At 38.1% G+C, this 24844-nt stretch overlaps 1 protein-coding gene across 3 annotated transcripts in view; it reads left to right on the top strand.

Moving 5' to 3' along the window:
* The window catches only part of lpp (LIM domain containing preferred translocation partner in lipoma), a 207188-nt gene that overhangs the window by 13036 nt on the left and 169308 nt on the right, over positions 1 to 24844 (top strand). Inside the window, exon 1 of one of the 3 annotated variants that reach the window (XM_079882833.1) lies at positions 1411 to 1582. The exons of 1 other annotated variant lie outside the window; for it this stretch is intronic. The gene's annotated coding sequence lies outside the window, so the exon portion shown is untranslated. Of the gene's footprint in view, positions 1 to 1410; positions 1583 to 11989; positions 12075 to 24844 lie in introns of those variants that run through there. One more of the 3 variants, XM_079882834.1, reaches the window with a different exon arrangement.

Below are 24844 nucleotides of genomic sequence, written 5' to 3'. Positions count from 1 at the left end.
TGAATGCAAACTGCAGAATGTGGTTGAGTGTTGGCGGGTGTTGAAGGGCAGGCTGTGTCTGAGAGAATCAAGCGTCCTGTCGAATGAAGTGTGAAAGGAGATTAGACTAAACAGATCATCGACTTATCTGTGAGGTATATTATTGAATTACACTACGTACACGTGTCTACTATTACCTCTGGTTGATGAGTGAGCATGCTGCTCCCCCTAGTAGAAGTATTTTAAACCATTTTAAAGAAACTAAATGAATAATTATTTAAAATTTTTTTTTTCATTATCCCAGGAATATTTCTGAAATTCATCTCTGAAGTGCTTTTTGATGCTTTGTATGATTTGTCCCAACCCAAAAGCCATATATAGAAAATAATGCTTCTGTATAAGCACACGTTTCTGTATAAGCACAAGTTTTGGCTGCAAAAATAGCTTTGAAGATTTCCACCGATATTGCTGAGGAAGAAAGATAAGAGTTCATTAGACACACATTGGCCCACTGGGGCATGTTGTCACACTGCAAGTTGTCACTGTGGGTTTTCAGCACAATTTGAAGTTAAATAAAAATGCAAATAAATAAATACATACATGCATAAAACAGCAACAACCCCCCCCCCCCCCCCAAAAAATAAATAAATATATATATACATCAAATCTTTCTTTGTGCCTGCAAATATTGTAATTAATAAATAGTATACATTTGCCAACCAGTCGACCTGAAATTCATGAAATATTATACTGTAGTCCTGAGAACAATTTTTTTGTTTGTTAAAATCTCCCTTTATTATATTTTGACCTTTGCCTTAATAAAATGTGATTTCATTTCTGTTCACTTGTTGTACTAACAGCTATAGTTTTAGTTTGCAGCATCAAAAAAAAAGAAAAAAAAAAAGGAAAGGGTAACCACCATAGCAATAATATCATATTTCATTTTATTTTGGAGAATAAGCCCACACACACACACACTATACAAATTATTCTTATTTAAGAATAATAATAATGTTTAACATAAACATTTCAAACCACTGCTATAACACACACACACACACACACACACACACACACACACACACACACACACACACACACATATACATTTATATATATATATACACACAATGCTTCCTCTCTAACAAATTTTAGTCAAATTTTTTACAGTAAGTTTGCCCACTGAATGTCTTCCTGTTCAGACCACAGCTGGCTGAATGAATCAAAATAAGCATTTCATTTTATACATTTGTAACAAAATGTAACACTGATCCCTTAAATGCAGTGCTTGCAGCAGACACAAAGAGGACAGCATCCAGGCTTTAATAAATGGTGACACAACACATGATGAATAATCACAGTTCTTACACTGTTTGCACAATAATATAAATACACCCGGCCGTTATGACGAAGAGATATCGCATGAGAGCTGCATGGCTGAGACTGCCATACATGGGCAAATTTCTGTGACTGTGTGTAAGTGTGTGTGCTGCCGGCTGGAATTTCGCCCTCTGACGTCACTGCCTGTTACTCTCCTAGATTTGGGAAAAAGAAGTTTCACTTTAAGTGGGGATTTGAAAGTCTGTGATTCCTAGAAAGAGAGGTAAGATAACTATTAAAGCTTTCGAGGGGCGGCTCCATGCGGTGAAACGCCGATCGCAGGCCCGGGACAGCGCAGCGTTGTTAATGCGCGAGAGCTTCACAGCTCGAACTATTTTTTTGACAACTATATGTTCTTCAGTGAGAGATTCGAGCTGTGCCATTGAAATGGAGGGCGTGGGATTGCTAGAAGGAGGGGGCGAACTTTGTTTCTTGTATTTACATCGCAGCCGTAACATTTGAGCGAACATTTAGAAGGTGTCGGCGTACTTTGAATACGATTAGTAGATACTTGTTGCAAATGAACTTCTGAAACGGGTTCGTGTTGTGATTCAGAAACATTCTTGCGCTGTTGTGTTTCTTTTGAAGAATGCGGAAGTAAATAGGCTGGAGGGTTCGTGTGCAGGAGGATTGTAACAGAGACGTGGCTTCTGCTTACAACAGCAACAGATATGAAAGATTAGTGATGGCCATGTGCTTTGCTTGCGTTGTTACATTCAAATGTCAGTGTGATGCTGCACAACTTACACCGGAGTTTTGTAACGGATTATGTGTACTTGTTTACAGGTTAATAGAGGGAATGCCTGAATGTTACATTGACAATATTGTGATTTCAAATCTTTTGTATTGATGGACAGATGGATTATGTAACTCTGCGAGATAGATGTAGGCTACCTTGAATTCTCTGCAAACACACATACACACACACAATGTTACAATGTTCCTGACGCAAATGTTGATCTTTGTCAACACACACACACACACATCCCCCAAATCCCCCAAATTAACTTTATTCATATTTTATAGATCTATATTTTAGTCCATGTCTCAAGTTTCAGTGTTATGGTTTTTACGCTCACATATTTACATTAGGCTATTGAAACCATAGCATGTAAGCTCCGGTCATTTGGGTGCAGGTTGAAACAGAAATACACTTGATGGTTTGAATATCAGTCTGGGTGATTTGAGCCTGTTGCTTTTAAACCGCTCCTTAAACCACACTATGGAGGTAGTTAAGATGTACCCAGTGTTGACAGTGTTTAGACAATCTTGTGAATTTGCAGTTTGAATTTGAAGTTTAATATGCAATTTGTTGTGAGTTGCGCTTTGCAGCGGCCGATTGATCTTCATCAGACTTCAGCAAACCAACTCTACGGTGATAATATGGGTTTGTTTTGTCAGTGTAGCCCTGTCATTCATGGGTTTAATTGCTGAAATAGAATGTTTTTCTATTTACTTTTGAAAGTAAATGTGATTTTGATGTTCATAATGATTTATATTTTGGCAAAGCATGAATCCAATGCTGTAATCTGAGCATTTAGTCCAATATGGACTACACTATTGTGTGTGCAACTAATAGTATGAACAGAATTATTCTCTCCTGAAAGACATTTTCTTGTCAGAAAAGCAAATATCTCCATTTCAAGTCATCCAAAATGTCTAGAATATAGCAGTGGCGTAGGTTTGATTTTGAAATTGGTGGGGACGGGGACATCATTATAAATATATTTTAAGTTTTGATCGAAATTATTGCTAAGGATATATCAGTGTCACTGGATATTGGTAGGGACACGTCCCTAGCGTCCCTACTAAATTCTACGCCCCTGGAATATAGACATTGTTCATCTTAAAAGTAGCTACAGTAAGTGCTCAAATATTTATCTGTTTCCTTACAAAGACGACATTCAGAATTCTACTTTGATATGAATCTCTAATCAATAACATCAAGGCATCCCAACCATCAAACTGAATCATTTCTGACACCCCCCCCCCCCCCATCCTCCCCCCAAAAGTTTTAACTCCAAACTACATCTCACCCAACAGCAGGCATTAAAAAAGAGGACATGTCTGACAGGCTAGTGATGCTTAAAGTTAAAAGATGAATCCTGCCTTTGAGCCTAGTCTTCCATGCTCACTCCTTTGACTGTCGGTTTGCCATTAGTGCAGACTTTCTATGAATATTGACTCTGTGCCGTATGACTATAGGTTACTGTAGGATCAAAATATCGTGCCTTCTTTCTGTTGCTATGGAGACTCCATCATCAGGTGCTGTTTGGAGCAAGAGTGACAACCGAAAGTTATAAATACACAAAGAAACAAAGCAATTATAGTGAGCATATAATATAATGGATTTATGCAACAGTTAATCCTGGTGTCATGAACAATTCAGTTCACTCATTGAATCAAGTCCTAGACACCAGAGCCTTTCCATTGTAAAATAATATTTATTGGGAGCTACATTCAGTGCCTGTTTAGAATAATATGTTTAAAAGTGCTGATGGTTTTAATAGCTAATATTTTTAATAGGCCTGTAAAGAGGGACACACACCATACGAGAAGTGCGTTGTCACAGCTAGGACAAAGCACAGGCATCGCACATATAATACACAATTCTGTACCTTGTACAATGTTCAAAGGTCAGTTTGTTTAAAAAAAAAAGTTTTTTAAAGAAATGAATGCTTTTATTCAGCAACTGTTTTCAACGTTAATGATTAGAAAGGTTTCTTGGGCACTATAAACATTACCCAAGCTGAATGGTGCAGAAGACTTTTCTCTATTCAATATTTGATGATCATTGCCAACTATTTTTACATTTAAATTACCTTTGCTGTCATTTGTTGCTTATTCACATTTAATCTTTAATTACACAAATCTCAAAACGATTATCCAACTGTAATACTTTAAATTATAATGTTGTGATGCCTAAAAATATTGGTTTAATAACATTATTTTTATTAAAATATATATATATATATATATATATATATATATATATATATATATATATATATTTATAATAATTATCAGCCATTTATCAGTTTTCACTCATAACATTGAAATAATTTTAAGCTTGAATTGGCCAGAATTTAGATTTTGCCACATCCCTTGTTCTTTTGGAAATGTTTTTGTTTGCGGAGCACAAATAAGTGAAATATCTAGCCACGTTTTATCTGTAATTTCAGTTACTGATTATTAACTTTTGTATAAAAGCAATATCCCAGTCCTGGATTTCAGCACTGCTGTGATTACAGTAACTTCGGCCTTGTGCCTACAGCTGAATCAGATTTGACTTTGTTTAAATTAGTCTGACATTAATGTATTCCATCTAAGCGTAATTTGCTCAATGAACAAGTTTTGAACAAAGCTATAATTTCCAATGTGTCTCAGTCCTCGGACAAATTCAGTAGTTTGATAGAACAGCTGCACTTCTGCTCCATTTTTCTACTGTTGCACTCCAATTTCCAAGAGGCATAGTGAGGACGGATCTGTGTAGTTTAAGTACACAGGAAACAGACATGCAGGATGAGAGGTGGATGAATGAGTGTACAGTGACTGTCCTTTAGGATGTGATGTGGAACCGGCTCCGGACCGCGAGACGGATGATGCAGCGGTCGCTCGCGCGGTTATGATTTACAGCAGGCTTGTGCTCATTTCTCACTGCACTCATTGACACAGCAGTATAAGGAACGCTGCTCGACTAAAAGTCAGCTGCGCTGTGACTTTGATCTCCTTCTGAACTCTGGGTAATCAAGCTTCCTCACATTCCCTTCAAGTGCTCACAAGGAGAAAGACAGATTGCCACATTAGCATACAAGGCTAAGAAGACACCTGCAGCCGTAAAAAGGACATGCAGTGTTTTAGCCAGAGGTAGAAAGAGGAAGGAGCGAGCCGATAAGAGGAAGGACAGCTGAGATGTGTTCACATATTTAGAAACACGAGCATCGTATGCTTATTACCACGGCCGGACAGGCCTACTCGATTTATGTGGATTAAACACTGTTACTCTTGTCCTGGTTATTTTTGATGAAGTGTTTAATCTCTCTCTTTTATAGAACCTTCAAATTTCCTTTGGTCCACTGTTTGTTGACAACCAAATAGGAATGTATTGCCCACATCCTCCCTTTTCTTTGTCAAATACCAGTCCTGTGAAGCCTGGCTTATACTCGCTGTATCCACACAAGCGTGAAGGTGCACACGGCAAAAATGACATCATCGCGTCGCGTGGCGGTGTGCACAACATTTTTTGTAAATTTGTGCGCGCCTCTGCTTCCGTAGATGCACAACTTCGAGGTGTTTCTTGCTGAGCATGTATACGTCTGTACCTTATCGGCACCCGGTTTGCGCTTGTTTAAATTAATTGCTTGCATGTACAAAATTAGCCTATATTTGATTATTTTTTATTGAAAATAAAGGTCCAATTTTAATAAAAAAAAACTGTTCATGAAAGTAGGAAATATTTAATATTCATTAATAATATTTATTTGTTGTTTAATTTTGTTACATACATTTGTTCTCATATATCCATATATTTTGTTTTAATGTCACAATAATCTTTTACAGTTACACTATTCTTTGTGACGTAATAAAAAACAAACATCGTCATGTGTGTACTTTACTACTTCTCATCGCTGCTTCCTGATGGTTTAGAGGAAAATAACGCAGTCGCCCCCTGTCGTTTCAAAGAATAGTACAACGGCGAGCGTGTCAAGTATAAACACGTGTCCGTTTAGGGAGGTGCGCTCGCAGTCGCAGTCAGCGGAGGTTTGCGGTGTGGAGCCAGGCGAACACCGTTCTTTTATGAAGCTTGACGTTTTTAAAGGGGTCATATAATGCCATTTTTGTACAAGCTAAAATGATTCTTTAGGGTCTAAATTAAAAGTTTGTAATATACTTTAATTAAAAATTCTCATTAGTATTGTAAGAAAACACTCATTTTACCTGGTCAAAAACAGCTCTGTTTTCAGCACGCCGTTTAAGTGCATGTGTCTTTAAATGATAATGAGCTTTGCTCACCCCGCCCCTCTGTTCTGTGCGTACACAGTTTTAATAACACAATAACCATAACGCGTTGTTCATTATAAACGTGGGATTATGAATTATATTGAGAACGTCGTACATAGAAAACATGTCGTAATGTACCCTGAGTGTAAACAGCCACATTCATCGTGAAGCGTGCAAGCGATTTGCAAAGATTAATATAAAGATTAATATAAAGGTTAATAAAACATTACACTCACTTCAGGTATTCTGGAGGTGCAGCAGGAACACAAATAATTGGTACCGATCCTTTTTTCAGGAGCAGCTTCTTAGCAAAACCAGCTTTACAACGTTACTGACCCTCGTTTGTAAAGCAGTCTGGTGTGTGAAATGATTCGCGCAAGTACATGAAAGCATTGACGTTGATCGTGGGGAATATTCCCTTTGAAAACAAACTCAGCCACTGCGTCTTCAGCGGTTCGGATTTAGGAACATCAAAATGACTGCTGTGTTCCTTATTATACCCAAGAACAGAACACCACAATCGCTTAGACGCCATTCTGGTCATAGACAGTGCTCCAACGTATCAACAATGACCGCGCCGGTCCGCGCGGACTATGATTGACAGCTCGCTCACGAGCGAGGGCGGGTCTGTGTTGAAACGCTGCTGTCAATCAACAATCGTGGGAGGGGCGTTGATCTTGTGATGTCACAAAATCGAACGGCTTGATTTGAGACGGGGGAAAACACATAAGATTAAAAAAAAAAACACTGGATGGATTTTTATCATTTTATGATGGTTGTGTACAGGCACTGCCAACACACATTTCAGTACAATCAACTTGTAAAAGTGCATGTACCATTATATGACCCCTTTAAAGTCCAAAGTCTTCTTCGGCCGTCCGCGTTCCGCGATGATCCGCGCACCGTCCACGTGACGTTATTTTCGTCATCAGGAGGTTGTGCGGACATCCGCAAAACGTCCAGGGCTTCCAGTTATGAACTATTAGATCAGATCAACATAGATGTTCTGACAACCCACTGACTTGATTTTAAAAATATTCACATCCTTAATAACAGTTAGATAAGTGTTTTTCTACACTTGGTGGAGCGTATGCAAACTGCTATGATTAGCTCTTAAGATGCAGCAAGATAATGACACCTCTTTATATATGGCTATATTACAGACTTAGAGAATGCAAACATAGTTTACATCTAATTTGCAATCAGTAGTTTGGTCTCGTTTTTTCTAAACATTCTTAAAACTATACATTTGCTTCCTATGTAAAAAAAGAAAAGAAATGTTTTAACAATTTTTTCCCCCTTTTTTTTTTTTTTGCATTTCAGGCCAGGTTCTCTTTTCTTTGTCTTTGTAGTGTGCTTTTCTTTGTAGTTGGAGTCTCAGACACCCCAAGCTGTTTTTGTTAGCACAATAGGAGTGATGATTTTCTGGCTGTTGTGGTTCACCCATCTCAGATTTTTTTTGCATACACGTGATGTTCCTTGAAAGGGTGCAACATTTGCAAATTATCAAAATGTTTTATTAGTCATCAAGTAATAAGCCTTGCTATGGTTGATCTAGAGGGCAGAGTAATTCTGAGATGCATCAAGAATTAATGATAACACATTTATTTAATAATTTTTTTACGTTTATTTTAATTTTTTATTTATTTATTTATTTTTACACATGTAATATTACATTTATGTAATATTGTATACTAAAAATCTATAATAAAAAGGAGCAGAATATTTTTTTACTATTTATTTATTCATTCATTTAAGTTATTTTATATATGTACTATTACATTTAAGTCATTTTGTATAAGATAATTAAATGATATTTTTAGAAACAGGATATCTGCACTCGGAAGTTTAGGCTTCCGTTAGTTGACCAAGCAGGCATGACTAATGGACAAAGCTGATAATCTCAAATGACCACATGTTGCCTGAAGTATCTATTCCTAAATTGTATCAGCATGGAATCCCATCACATTTTATACAGGGATACATCTCAAAAATATATGCAAAAATAATCCAAGTCCCACTGTGATGTGCTCAGTTGTGGGTTGTGCCGGCCAGCTCTCCTCTGAGTGAGTGCTGGGCCACAGTTAATTAGGCATCTTTAATCACCTGAAGTCACTCTCTCTGACACTGTTTACCCCCCCGTAAATGGGTTATTATTACTTCTACAATCCCCTCTGTGGTTTCAGGCATTAAAGGGCTATTTTAGCTCTGCTAAGTGAAACCCTGTCGAAATGCACTAAGGACGAAATACCAGCCTTCTCTGCCTGGACTAACCATCATTTGCTTTGTGCTGAATTTCTAAAGACTTCTGTTTTGTATAAACAATTCTCTTGTCTGCAAAAGATTAGACATTCAGGGCTTGAATATGTTTTAATTACATATGCTATCTTTTATGATTGTGATATCACGGAGCTCTGCTCTTTACGTGAGGCAATCAGTGAGATTAATTTCACGATTTGTTTATTCGTCTATGAATGTAACCTATTTTTTTTTGTGGCTTTCAAATTAAGCTTGGCACGGCGACGGTATATGGATGGAAACATCTGCGCACAAGTGACCCCCCGCGACCTGTGTATGTGTTGAGCATAAGCCAGTTATCTGTTAATGTGTTGACTGCTTTATAGGATCAGATCTGGTCTTGTCTTGTTGGACCTTACTAACCAAACTCACAGTCACAGCTACAGCTTATCAGCAGAAGATGTTAAACGACTCCGCATTCTCAGAAAACGCTCTGCTCTTTTAAAACAGGATGCTGTATTTCTCCCAAAAAGCCGATAATGATAATAATCATCACACTACACAGAATACAGGTTTACTCACAGGTCTAATAATGATCTATGTCAGAAAATGAACAACCGTTTTTCACAGGAAAATGGGCTTTTGATGTGAAATAGATACATCGTTTTTTGGCCTTTGAGTGGATAGCAATACCTCTTAGCCGATTTGGATGGAGCACTTGCAGCTCTCTGTCGTTATGACAGTCCTTTGTTGTACATTCAAGCTAGACATTCACTGCTCATATATTTTGTGCACTCATTCTGAACCACTATGCACTTCAGTTTGCTTATATGTGAGTCCCAATGAATACTGACCTGTATGAATGTTGATCTCTTGCTTATAGAAAGCTATTATGGCACAGAAGATTGTTCTGTAAAGGTGATACAGGAATCAGGTGTTTTGCTTGTATTTGTTTTATGAAAAAGTATAGAAATAGGCTGCCTAAGTGCTCTAGATCCAGAGCGTCACTCCCAGTGTCCATGTTTGGTCAGTCCCTGCAATATGTTCTGTACATGGAAGTAGCGTAGGACAACCATTCCATCCCTTTGCTCAGAGCGCTGATAAAACAAAGGAGTGATTCCATGCTGACAAGGGATAGTTTGTCTCTTACTCACCCTCATTTCACTAAATGGTAAATGGACTGCATTTATATAGCGCTTTCACAGACCCAATGGCCACCAAAGCGCTTTACATATATTGCCTCACATTCACCCATTCACTCACTCATTCACCGACGGCGGTGTCAGCCATGCAAGGCGATCCAGCTCGTCGGGAGCAGCTGGGGTTAGGTGTCTTGCTCAAGGACACCTCGACACTTGGTCAGGTGGAACCGGGGATTGAACCACCAACCTTCCGGTTTGTAGACAATCTACATGAACCACTGAGCCACTGCCGCCCAGTAACACAAAAGGAGATACTGCCGCCCACTAACACAAAAGGAGATATCTAAAATAAAGGAGATAATTAAAATAAACATTTAATTTATTTACTTTTTTTTGCATTGGGACAATATTTTCATGACAATTACATCAGGAAAAAAATGGATGCACTTAAAAGTAGTTATCCAAAGCTTTGTGTATAGATCAGGGGCCGTATTCACAAAGCATTTTATCTTACCACTAGGAGTACTCCTAAATCGCACCAAAAGATTTTAGCTAGGAGTTTTCTCTTAAAAGTTATTCACAACGCCTTTCAGACCTACTCTTAGTAAAGAAAAATGACAACTCCTAAACTAAGAGTGAGTCTTCGTTGCTATGGATGACGTCATTACTCATGCACGAGCTTGACTGAAGTGACCACCTTGATTGGCTGATGATTGTAACGCGGGAATGATTCCAAACCCCTCCCCTACGATGATGAGTGACAGGTCTGAGAATGCGTGCGCTACACAAGTAGTGCGAAGGACGGAAGATGATGAATAACTGAATAAATAGCCTAAATGAATAAAGAGTAAGGCTAAACAAATAGCCTAGTAGCCTAATGAAACATATGGATTGATGCAATATCTTTGCAACATTATTGAATTAATCTGTCACTATATGCCTCTGCCTACGTTTGCAAAGAGAAGAACATTTTAATTTGATTCACAATGAAACGTTACAGTTAGTTTACATGCAATGAGTAGCCTAGTTTTGGTTGTTGTTGGTGGCGTTATTGCATCCCTAGTTATGCCTACAATGCAAAATTGTTCCCTGGCGATTGGAAGCTCATGTAGCCGCCGCATACGCATTTCAAAACATCGCAACGTGAAATGCCACAAAAAGCGGTTTGTGAATAGGTCTTAGTGAGTTAGGAGTCCTCTCGACTTCTTTTAAGCTGTCCCAGACTTAGGTGCTACATTTAGGGCTAAAATGCTTCGTGAATTACTCTTAGTCAAAAAAATTAGGAGTCCTAAAGTTACGAGTGACACGCCCATTATTTTTAGGAGTTGCTCCTAAATTCGCCAGTTAGGAGCTACTTTTAGCCTTAAAATTCTTTGTGAATACGGCCCCAGATGGAAATTTCAGGGAAAGTCACTCTGTGTGACAATTCATTTTTTTAAATGCATGTTATTGATCTATTGGGAATGATTCATCCATGTATGTTTCATAAAAAATGAATAATGTAATATAATTTTTAATCAAAATGTCGTAACTCGATCTTCTGGTTCTGGTGATGTATCTTGGACTTCTCCAATCATTTTGTCCGCTAAACCCTGCTCCTTTCTTAGAATCAACTGCAAACTCGCATTCAGTTCTACCTACATCCAATCAGCAACTGATGGATAGAACCAAGTCACCGTCATACATTTTTTCCCTGTTAATTTGTTTCACCCATTTGTGTGACACTATATGGAAGAAAAGATCTTTTACCACTTCTGTTTCAGAGTGACTTTAATATAGTCAAAAAAGTTGTGATTATTTAAATATGAATATATTCATTGATATATTTTACTCCGCATACATAAATAAATATGATTTGGTGTGGTATGCATTGTATCAAGTTCAGTTGTGTGTTTGTGTGGGTCAGCAGCATAGTGCTGTCTGAGGGTCTTGTGGTTCAGTTGTGTTGTCCTCACTGTAGGCATTCGAGACTACTTTTAGATACTGTGGTTTGTCTTATTCTTGTAGGCCATTGTAAGTGTGTCAGCCCCCCTCTTAAATAACTCACAGCAATTATCATTGTTATTCTGCAAATGGTACGAACCACAAACTTGGCTTCTATATGACTCTGGCCAGTGAAAAAGAGTGGCATTCCAGACCGAAAAAAGCAAGCCGAATCAAATTTTGCCCCCAATCTTTCACGTTTTTTATTTCCATATTTGGAAATGTTTACCTCCTCATGACTCCACAGTGCAGCAGGAAGAAGCACTATGAGTCATTTGAACAGCATAAGGGCCTGGCTGTAGGTCCTCCTCACTGAGGGGTTCTCTCTAGTCCATAGACACACGGGATGCTGTGAGTATACTCTTCTCTTCTCTTCTCTTCTCTTCTCTTCTCTTCTCTTCTCCTCTCCTCTCCTCTCCTCTCCTCTCCTCTCCTCTCCTCTCCTCTCCTCTCCTCTCCTCTCCTCTCCTCTCCTCTCCTCTCCTCTCCTCTCCTCTCCTCTCCTCTCCTCTCCTCTCCTCTCCTCTCCTCTCCTCTCCATGTTTACATGTTAACCTTGTGGCACAAGCTACCCTTTGCAGATGCACTCTACACAGCGGAAGTATATCTTAAAACAAGCTGTTGGTTATGGCCTTCATTTTCTTGGGTGTATTAGTTGGTAGAAGCCACCTCACTTTTTCCAGTTTTTTTTTGTGGGTCATTTTTGAATTATCTGTATATTTTGTCATATGCAAATGTATAGTTCATTTAAAGTACTTTGCACAACATATTTGTGCACTTGCTTTCACTGTAACTGTCTGGGCTTTATTGATTGGGTTTTTATTGTGCTGTGCTCTGAGATAGCTTTGCATTTTATATGGTTATGTGACTCTTGTCTTTGTTTGGTAATATTTGCTGAGGAGATATATTTGTGGAATGTGTTACTCATGGTGTGAAGAACTACTGTCAAGTATGTTGAGCTATACTTCCTTTAAAGGGAAACTTTAAAAAGCTCAAATACAGGGTTGCGGGACGTTTTATTTACATTAAGAAGGAATGCATTTGTACAGGCAGGACATTGTGTTTCTCTAACCGCGTTCTATATAGGCCACTATAGGAGTCTCAAACTCAAACTTCCCGGAGACCATTAGCCCCCATATAATGTCATCCATACAATAAATACTATTGTTTTTACTACCATGAAGTTTAACTAAGTACAGTTATTATGCACAGACATAGCTTGACATAGTTGAACGTCTCATGTCCCTCAAGCCTAGCATACTTCGCTGCATGTTTAGTGAAGTAATGACGCATGAGATTGTAATTCCTTCCTTATGAACTGCATTTTTCTCTTGAACATTAAGCAGGTATCAGTCCCATTAAAGGATTAGTTCACTTTCAAATGAAAATTAGCCCATGATCTACTCACCCTCAAGCCATCCTAGGTGTATATGACTTTCTTCTTTCTACAATCTGAGTTATATTAAAAATATTCTGGCTCTTCCAAGTTTTATAATGGCAGTGGATTGCAACCAACAGATTGAAGCTCAAAAACGTGCATCCATCCATCATAAACGAACTCCACACGGCTCCGGGGGATTAATAAAGGCCTTCTGAAGCAAAGCGATGAGTTTGTGTAAGAAAAATATTCATATTTAACACGTAACAAAGTAAAATTCTAGCTTCCGGCCAAACGGCCATACGCAGTATACTTGCCCCAAATGCGCAACTTTCGAAATGTATGACGTCAGAAGTAGCGTAGTGCGTCAATGGCGTAGCGTAAATATCAGCAGTACGTCGCATTACTTGCATCAGTTGCGCTTTACACTTAAGTGGAATCCGTATGTTCGTTTGGCCGGAAGCTAGTTACTTTATAAAGTTTTAAATATGAACATTTTTCGCTTTGCTTCAGAAGGCCTTTATTAACCCACAGAAGCCATGTGGAGTTCGGTTACGATGGATGGATGCACATTTTTGAGCTTCAATCTGTTGGTTGCAATCCACTGCCATTATAAAACTTGGAAGAGCCAGGATATTTTTTTTAATATAACTCCGAATGTATTCATCTGAAAGAAGAAAGTCATATACACCTAAGATGGCTTGAGAGTGAGTAAATCATGGGCTAATTTTCATTTGAAAGTGAACTAATCCTTTAAGAGACCAGGTCTGGCTTTAAAGTAGTGGTCTGAAGTTACAATATATATATATATATATAATAATATTATATTAGCCATATATAATATAATATTAAAGGAGCTGTATGTAAGAAATGTATTTCAATTAATCATAAAATGGCCCTGATATGTCACTAGACATTAAGAAATCATGTTCATTTCAAATACTTATATCGCTGACAACAGTAGTACGGCCAGGATATTGTCATTTAAAAAGTGAACTTGCAGCCCTCAACTGATGTTGATGTTGTCATCTTGTGTTTTGGCCTGAAGCCCCACCCTCCACCTATCTACCAATCACGAAGTCAGAAGTGTTTCGGCATCCGGGTTGCCAGCTCTGCTGCTCTTACCACAGCTGCTGCTCCTTGTAGCAGCCTACGTTCCTGCTGGATCCTGCAGCATATCTGGCAACCTCGAGTCAGGGGGGAGGGGGAGCGGATACACTGCTCTACAGTAGTTTGAAAGTGATTGCAGTACCAGTTTTGGCCACAATCTTACATACAGCTCCTTTAACTAAGATTAATAAATGCTGAAGAAGTATTGTTCATTCTTAGTTCATGTTAACTGAGGTAGTTAAGTAATGTTTACTAATGAACCTTATTGTAAAGTGTTACCATCATCTTGTATGGTGCTGTCTGGCTGTGGTTTTTTGACCCTTTTTTCTATTGGTTGTTAGAAAAAGAGGTTAAAAAGAGGTGTTACATCCTGGAAGTTGCATGGGTTTGTATCCTTTTCTATTCATGGAGGATAATATCTTGCACCAACAATTTTGGTTATCTTTGTTTGGTTAAGGTATTTGTGAATACAAATAAAGCATAGCTCACTGTCACCACATTTGGAGTACAACATATCTGTGGAGTCTTACCATTTAAGTAGTAACCTTAAGCCTTAACCCAGGGGTGTCCAAACTCGCTCCTGGAGGGTCACTGTCCTGCAGAGTGTAGCTGCAACTTGCCTCAACTTGCCTGAGTACGCCGGAGGGGCTGTTGCTTTTGCATAGTTTGTGCTTGCTGTTTAATAATCATTTTAAACTGTACAAACTGGCAGCTCCAGTAGTGATGAAAACATTTATCTTGAACTCTGTCATGGAAACTAGCATGTGTAAACCTTAATTAAACATTTTTATAATCAATTGAAAAGGAATTTATAGCCGTATGATATTATGCTGTAGCCACATTGGACCAGCGGTTTGGAAATGGATGGATGGATGATTCATGCGCCATCTTCTGGCATAGACACAGGAATTCATTCAACGTGACCGTCACAGTGCATTTTGGGTATTCTCTAGCCGTTGAGTGTATCTGTTGTACACTCATTGCGATGCAATATGGGATTGAATGATTGCACTCGATAGAGTCGACTATGATTTCGGATACAACTACAAATTGCTGTCCCCTCAAATAGTGCCCTATTTAAGGGTATAGGGGGAGATTTTGGACACAGCTCTTGATTAGCTCTTGATTAGTTTAGGTGTGTTTGATTGGGTTTGAAGCCAAACTCTGCAAGGCAGTGGCCCTCCAGGAGCAGGATTGGACACCCCTGCCTCAACCTTCTGGAATTTTACTTTGCAGTTGGTAAATCTACCAGTATTTCTGCTCGGTTTTATAGATATGTCTAATCGCACAGCATCCCACCTCCTTTATTCTTGATCACAAGTACGGCAACAGTTTAGATACTTCCTAGATTTTTACACCTTCACATTCCTCTGGTACCACACCATAGTTGTGGCAGCGAAAGGTAGACCTTAATGGGATTTTCCATAGCCGTGAGGTGAGATAAACTCGACTTTAATGATAGAACGGTGTGATAATCTCATTACTTTTCGCTCAACACTACTGAAGGGTCTTCATATCCAGTGCTGGTTGACTTCAGGCAGAGTTGTCTTGTCTTAATTCAGTTTGGAGCCAGTGCAAGCAGCAGCTGGAGCACTTGGCGTCAGTCAAAACATTTTATTATTCACAAATCATCGCTTTGTTTTATCTCAACTACCAAAGTCTTTCTTAACTTTTGTTTTATTCATTCATACCCTGAAATGTGCGGTGACTCATCTTGTTAGCTGATGGTTAACATTTGATTTTTTTTTTAATTAGTGTGAGGGCAATAACAAGTGCTTCCATTAAACGGCACGTTGGATTGCTAACCTTCCTTTTAAAAGGCGGACAGGGGATTTGTTTTAAAAGAAGAGCGGAACCTCCCTCGTAATGAATGGTCTTGTTGTTGGGTTCTTATTTTACAAGAAATTTGTAATATTTATTTTATGACACTTCTTTCAACCTAGGCTCATTGGAAATATGTGCCTGTGGCGACATTTCTGAAAAAGGATATTAAATTACTTGTTGCACGTTTTGCGACACTTAGATAAAAATGCATTTGCTAAAGCAGTCATGCCATTTTAGCTTGCTTCTATAAGTCTTTGAGCACTTTTATAGTGATTTGTTCAAGTTCACTATGTCAGAAGTGCCATATATATGTATTAGATTGCAAATCATGCACTGGTGGAAGTGCTTTGAGATCATAACATAGTATTGTGCAAGGAACCGCGCAAAACTAAGTCTTTATTAATCAGTAATATGCCCCTGTAATCATGATTTATGTGAAAATATATTTTTTGGGTGTTTTACTGCCACTGTTTAGCTGGAAACTGCATTGAATTGAATGTATAGGTGTGCTTTTTTTAAACGTAGTGATTTTCACAATTCGATTCATAAGCTTGCGATTCAATCCTGATCTCGATTCAATTGCGAGTTATAAAGTCAGAATTGCATGATACGCGCGATTGCGAGAAATAAAGTCAATTGTGAGATATAAACTCGCAATTGTAAGAAAAAGTCTGTGAGCTGACTCTCCTGCAATTCTGACTTTTATCAGAATTATTAGATATAAAGTGAGAATTGTGGGACGTAAACACAATTACGAGAAAAAAGCCTGAATTGCGAGATGCAAACTTGCGATTGTGATTGTCTCACAAGACACAAGACTTTTTAAGTTAGAATTGTAAGATAAAAAGTCGCAATTATCTTTTAGAGAGAATGAGTATGAGAAGGGTTTTAATTGCGTTGGCAGCCCTGCTTTAAAACCATACTTTTCCTTACAAGCTGAAATCCAGTGTTTCCATTGTACATGCAATACACTTAAAAATTTAGCACATACATACATGGCTATAGGGCCATGGCAATGACAAATATTCTTGTTCACTACAGCTGAATGTTTATTTTTAACCACCTTGCAAGACGATTAAAAGAAATGTGCAGATGTATTAAAAGAGCAACCATGTTACGGGCCCATCAGATTTGGTTTTTTTAAGCACTGATTGCTTGTGGAGCTATAAGGGCTACATTTAGGTTATTTATTTATTTATTTATTTATTTGTTATTTTACAGCTATTAATTGTAATTGTTTTATTGAAAAGTGGTATTTTTTTTAATTATATTTCCATGTTTTTTTTTTTACATTATTTTTTATATATTTTTTTTTTATAAAAGCTCCTTTTGCCACAGAGCTTTGGTTTTTGCCTACAATACATGGTTACATAGTTACATCACGATAGCATATGGCCTCTTATGGCCTATTTACTTTTACTGTATTATTTTTAATCAAACAGCTTATATGGATTTTTGACTTTTTTCATATTTAATACATACTTTGTGGGACTATACAGAAAGCAAAAGGTCATAATCATAGAGCCCATTAGCACTTTTTAATCTGACGTAGAGCCGCGCAGTCTTTAGGTCAGATTAAAAGTGCCAATATCTAACAGTCATCATTATCACCCCTCGCTGCAAAAGCGCAGTTTTGTGATCTGCCAAAAAAGGCATTATCCTCCACCCCTGCGGGGCTCAGCCTCAGCCCTGTTCTTTTGGTATCAGAGGTCATTGGCAGATTAATTTCTTCTGACGCACAGGCTGTATGTTAATGGAGCCCGGCTCAAAAGGTTGCATGTGCCATACTAACAGATGCCATTTCACTAGTCCTGCTATTTTGTTATGAGGCTTGTTGGCTTAAAAACAGAGCAACCCAAAAGCCTAGATCATAGCCTCAGAGGAGAGGTAGATCTTGGCCTGTTAAATGATGTCTCGCTGAGAGACGCAACCAGAGTAGCTGTGCTATTTGTTTCTGCACCAGCACTGTGCCAGCCATTCCTGTGCCTCATTGGCTTTAGGATGGATCAGCGAGATGGACCCATTTCTGGAAAACATTTTCAGGCTTAAATCACAAATATGGAGCTTTTTAGAGCTAAACAAAGTGGCAAATTCACTGCTTTGGTTGTAGCTGTGGAAAAAATGTGAACCAACCATTTACATTTTTTTGTGTGAAAATGAGTCCTATGGCTTTTTAAGAGCTAAAACTCATCACATCAGCCCTAAATAAACTTGAAAATTATATTTGATAGAAATAACCCCTGGCAATCAATCTTTGAAACAATTCATACATTTTTAAAATGTTATTCTAGAAATACTATTATTTTTACTATTTTTATTTTAGTAAATTGTACTTTTTTTCCATAACCTTAACCATTTTTATTTTAGTAAATTGTACTTTTTTTTCCATAACCTTAACCAATGTCGTCATGCACATTCTGTAATGCAGTTACATTACAGGTTTCATGGTCATCAAATATTGTTTTGGGTTTCTTTATTTTGTCCTGTGTTGATCTGTTTGGTTTTTATACTGTATAGGGCCCTGTTTACACCTGGTATTAAGATGCATTTTGGTTGATCGGATCACATGTGAACGATGCTAAATACAGGTGTACACAGGGTCTAAAACATTTTGAGCTTGTCCACTTTTGACCACTTCCATAGGTAGTCGAAAACGCATTTCGACCAGATTGCTTTCATAGTGTAAACGCTCATGTGGTTGAAAGCCTAAGCCATAAAAGACCGCCTGCTCTCCACCTACTGCCTTAATGCGTAAATATTATGGGTAGAGCGCTAGCCAGACGGGATTTAAACTTTGTCGGCATTAAGACCAATGTTCCCTCTAAATTTTTTTCTTGCTGAGCGAAACTTTTCTCTATAGGCTCTATGCACGATCGCTTCCGCGTTTTGTCTCAGCCAGCCCAGTTACATCTGATGCTGCGTCGGAAGCCATTTTTGCATTCGGTGGAGATGATGGCAAATTACACTCGCTGTTCACAAGAACTTCCAGCGGTTAACGTGAATGATGTTAACAATATTGTGAGGCAGTCAGCTGTCACACCTAAAAAAAACAAAACAAAACATACATTTACCCACCCATAGACCCTCCCCTCGAAGAAATCAGGCCAGAAGTGGTTAAAAGTGGGAAAGATTTAGTGTTTTAGATTAAAACACCAGGTGTTAACAGGTATGTGTCTCATCTGGGATATGATCAACCAAAACACATCTTAATATCAGGTGTAGAAGAGTTTTTTCTTTTTTTTTTTTAAAGGTGCTCTATAAGCGATGTTGGGTGACGTCACTTCTTGTTGACGTTCAGAGTATTGTCAAACAAAACGGAAGCTAGCTCGACCCTCCCTCCTCCTCCTCCTCCTCCTCCTCCTCCTCCTCATCCCGTCCCTTCCCCCTCCCTTCCGTGCTTCCTGAAACAGTCATGAAACATTTAGAAAAAACAAACTGGATTTACCCACGTGTCCAGCAAAAACAGAGCCACCTGAATGTCGGATTGGAAGCCCTTCTGCCGGCGGAGTTCTCGCCTCCTTTTGACCGCTTTTCCGATGTAAATTCGGGACTTCACGTTCCTTCTTTTCCCTATTCTTTGTTATTTGTTCATCAGAACGTCGTCTCTTTGGTCGTGTGTCGGTCATATCAAAATTCTCAAGAATATACAATTTTAACATTAGTCGTTGTTAGGACATCTCTCCTCTAGCTAACTTTCCTCTTCATGCTTCTCTCTCCTCCACTCCCCACACCCCCCTTCATGTGAACGCACACTAACCCCCCAACCCCCACCCCCAAATAATTCTTGTTGGTTATTGGCTGGAACACTGTTTGTTATGTTTCGTGGCCAAGGCTGGGCCAGTTTGTTTTTCTTGCCGTTTGTGGAGCCTGGGCTGTCTACAGAGACCGCGTTTTTTACAGTGTGTTCAGGGGACAGGCAGTTAGCGGATAGTGAGGAGATGTTTGCTGGATGTGACAAAAATGTTTTGGCCTAAAAAAGCGCGTAACATCGCTTAGAGCACCTTTAATGTTCAAAAATGTAATAAATTAAGATTCACAGGTTTAGTGTCAGCTGTCACTCTCTAATTGCAAAGTTAACATTGGGTTCCCAAAAATCACTAATCTTTGGATTGATTTAAAAACCTCTTAAAGTGCAATAATAGAAAGTGTTATTATTGCAAAGTACAATGAAAAAAAAAAAAAAAAAAAAAAAAAAGCCAGAGCCAGAGAGGAATTATAAAGAGCTATAATGAGTTATTAAATAGAGGAGCAATGTGTTCTGAGGTCTATAGAGAATAAAATGACCCTTTTGATTTGCCATTGCTGGCATTTTAAACTAATTCTCCTTCCATTATTGGCTTTTCATTGAATTTGGGGTCTGTCTCAAACATAGGGAAGGAAAAGCGTGGAAAGGGTGTATTGTCTTATAAAATGGAAATACATTTGATGGAATCATGCTAAGTTAAAACCTTTGGAAATACTTAAAATACTTTTCCGTCATTAATTAATAACTACACAGGAACAACTGAGTAATGCACTATTACTATTCTAGTAAATATAATAGCACTCTGTTGAATTCACTATTAGATAATCAGTAACTACTATTTTTTTCTTACCTCCCATAGGAATACTAAGAACTATATACTGGTTCATAGTTAATGTGAATAATGTATAATTTATTCTGAAGTAACCCCTACTAATGACTGAAGTATTACCAAATCCTTTAGAAGGGATTATACTTGGATCAGTATTCTAAAATGGAAAACGTGATAACTTCCTAATAGTGACGGAAGTCATTGCAAGCATTTGAGATTTTTGTAAGGTTTTGTGTAGCAGTTCCTTCTGATCACCAAAGCAGCATATTATAATTATTTCTGAAGGATCATGTGACACTGAAGACTGGAGTAATGATGCTGAAAATTCAGCTTTGCCATCACAGGAGGAATTAATTACATTTTAAAAGATATTCAAATAGAAAACAGGTCTTTTAAATAGTTGTAATATTTCACAATATTGCTGATTTTAGGGTATTTTTTTCAGCCGGGGTGAGCATAAAAGACTTCTTTCAAAAACATTATAAAATCTTACAGACCCCAAACTTTTGAACATAAGTGTGTGTATCTTAATATAGTTGGGTTAATGACATGGTGCATTCATTTGTTCAAAAATACATTAAATATGCCATTCTTACACTAGCATTTAAAAATATATATTTTTCTTTTTTTATCGCGGACACGCTTATTTGTAATTGGCCCAGTTATTTTTGCTGTAATTTTCAATGAGAAATGGTTATTAAATAAGCACTTCACAAACGAAAAGATACTTCATCTCATTTGATTTGATTTGTTTTCTCTGGAACTTGGTGGACACAAACCAATCGTTTGTCCTGCTGCATGATATTTGTCGGAAAGTTTTATTGCCGAGAGGGACACACACCTGCTGTGCTCTCTTACCACAAGAGGATGCAAAGAATATAGTTTGTGTTTGGCACTACTGTCTCTTCTGGGGACAAGAATGTCGGCTTCCTGGGTGGAGCAGACAGGCCCTCTCTCTGACCACAGTTGCCTCTGTACAGTGAACGTGTTCCCCAGCTCACGTGGCTCACAGTCGGGATTAATTGCCACCGAGCCCTCTGTGATCCAGGAATGCAATTACCTACTGACCCAAATCATCTACTTGGCAGGAAGTCTTTATCCCTCACACCGTGCTGCCAACACCTGCCAGTAGACGCTTCTCTTTCCCCTCTCTCTTTTTATTTTTTTTCTCTCTCCCTCTCCCTGTGTCATCCAGCTGATGTCTGGCAAAGGACGCTCTCGTCAAAAGCAGCTGTTATTTTCAAAGCAACATCAGTGTTCTTGGAATATGTGAATGTCACAGAGTCGTACTAAAGCAGTAAGCTATTAGACTCCATGTTTTACAGTGATTTTACCACATGATTTTACAACACATTTGATACAACACGCCAGTGTTAAAAAACTAATACATTTTAAAAATACATTTATAATGAATCATTTTAAGAATATTCTTGCACATGTACTCACCAGCCACTTTATTAGGTACACCTTGCTAGTTACGTGTTGAACCTCCTTTTGCCCTCATAACTACCTTAACTCTTTGTGGCATAGATTCAACAAGGTGCTGGAAACATTCCTCAGAGATTTTGGTCCATATTGACATGATGGCATTAGGCAGTTGCTGCAGATTTGTCGGCTGTGAATCTCCCATTCCACCACATCCCAAAGGTGCTCTATTGGATTGAGATCTGGTGACTGTGGAATCCATTTGAGTAAAGTGAACTCACTGTCATGTTTAAGAAACCAGTTTGAGATGAGGGTCGGTAAAGTCTTGCTTTTAGGTTGGATTGTTTACCTGTTTTTGGCTGCATTGACCTAAGCAAGGTTTACCATATGATTCTGGGCTTCTTTTGAATAGTCTCTGTGGAAAATGATTCACAAGTGTGAGGTTTGTTCTCTGAGCTTAATGATCTGATTTGTTCGGTCTCATAGTTTCTGCTCCTCGGTTAAACTCATCAGAACATTTTGTCTCTAAACTATTTGGATCATTTGGAGTCAAATGCAAGCACCGGCTCTGAGTTAGTGAGAATTGGCAGTCTCTATTATTTTGTTTTACTTTCCTGGACCTTTCTTTGACTGCATCAGCGGTCCTCATCTATAACCTCTGTAATGATTTCATATGGGAGAGTGAGAGTGGGAGTGGGAGTTTTCATTCAATAGATGTTCTCAAGCCGTTCCTTTTGTGCCGTTGTGAAACGGAATAAAAGAGTTTGGCTAGAATCCTAGTTGTATCATCAGCGATGGCAAACAACAGTCCTTTAGTTCCTTTAATGTTAATGAATGAACTAAAGTAATAAATGTCTACTTTATGTGCCCCACTCTCATCTTATAGAGATCAAAGGCTAGAAAATTACCAAAAAAGCCATTCACTCGTGTTCAGTCACTGTTGCTATTTTCAAATCATTATATTGCATTTAGATCCGTACTGTTGAGTTAGAGCTCATTTACTGTAGTCTAATGGAGATTTATTTAGCTGAACAGTAAACACTGATTTGTTTTTTACTGATTTGTTTACTGTTGTGTCTCTATGCCTTATTAATAAATAAAATAAATATTCAATTTTATTTATTTATTAAAGGTAGGGTAGGTAGGAATTTTATAAAAAACTTTTTTCCAAATTTGTTTAAACTTTCTATGCATATCAATACATAATTAAAATGTAAGTACTCTGAAAAAAAGAGTATAAAAATCGAGTGACTCTAGACCGTTTAATCTGCATTAAACACAGCTCATTATTTCCATTCGGGACGAAACAAAGGATTGGCTTAGGCGACTGTCACTCTCTCGCAACCATGGCAACCACCCTTTTGCCACACAGGATCTGCCCACTTGCGCGAACCCGTTTGATTTGAGGAATTCAACAGACACGGAACCTAGGAATAGCAAAACAATGGCAGAGAAAGAGCAATCAAAATTCACATTACCGGCGTATGCAGTTAGTGAAGGCAAACAAGGCAAAAAAGGAAGACAGTACTAGAAAAGGTAATGAACAAAAAGTCTTTGGATAAACAAAGAAATAAAACGCGTGTCAATATCCTCAGACCCAAGTTGCACGGCCTATTGCACGACCTCCTCTGCTTCGCCCTCGACCCCGGACCTGTCCTCGAGCTGACGATGCGGTACTTGTCTCTGGAGTGTAGTCCTTATCAGAGTCAACAATGTTTTCATCATGGAAACTCTTACATGCAGAACACCGTATATGTTATGAATCTTACACGAAATTCATCTTCATCACAGTGTAACTGATGGTAATGGAAAAACGTGTATCAATGCAACCTGTTTTTAGCTTTGCCGTATAAATATAACTAGCTAAAAATTTTTTGAAACTTTACCAATATCAATATGCTAGCTTGATAGTGAGTACTAAAATACATCTTATTTGTTTATATTCATAATGATAAAGTTAGATTTTTTTTTATTACATGTGATTCTGACATGATGTCACTACATGCACTGTGCTCCTTCCTCTCCGTTCATCTCTGGTAAATAATGCGTCCTCCAGCTCAGCGGTCGGAGTCGCGCGTTCATGTGTTTTGGGGGCGTGGCTTTGGAAGGAGCCCAGAAGGGAGGGGGTGGAGTGAATGGAAATAATGAGCTGTCTTTAAAACAGTCGTGAGAGGTCTACAGACACTCGATTTTTATACTTTCTTTTTCAGAGTACTTACATTTTAATTATGTATTGATATATAAATAAAGTTTAAACAAATTTGGAAAAGAAGTTTTTTAGACAATTCCTACCTACCCTACCTTTAATTAGAACATAGAAAAATAATGAATACATTACAGTATGACAATTATAGTACAAATACCACATCGTTATACTATAATTGTACTGTGCTTCACATTTTAAATTACTTTTAATATTTTACCCCAAAATGTGCCATCATTTACTCATGCTCATTTTATTCCAAACCCATATGACTTTCTTTCTTTCATGAAAAGAAAAGATTGATAGAATGTCCACACTTCTCTTTTCAAAACAATGAAAGTAAATGGAGACTAAAATCTGTCAAAACTTAAAAAGCACACTGGAAAGTATTTGTTATATTCCAAACCCTCTAAAGCCATACAATAACTGTATAAAATTGAAGTGAAATTTAAGAAATATAAATTTAAGTGTGACACATTTCCATGCACCAATATGTGCAAGTGCAAATGAGAGTTACAGCAGAGGGGGAGATTATCAGTGAATAACAGCTTACATTTTTTTGGTCGATTCATCATCCAATGCTTTCAATAACTTCAGACGATTTTGA

The sequence above is a fragment of the Squalius cephalus genome (assembly GCF_949319135.1).
Source record: "Squalius cephalus genome assembly, chromosome: 10".
NCBI lineage: Eukaryota > Metazoa > Chordata > Actinopteri > Cypriniformes > Leuciscidae > Squalius > Squalius cephalus.
Note: the sequence above shows the minus strand (reverse complement) of the source record. Positions and strands in the feature narration are given on the sequence as shown.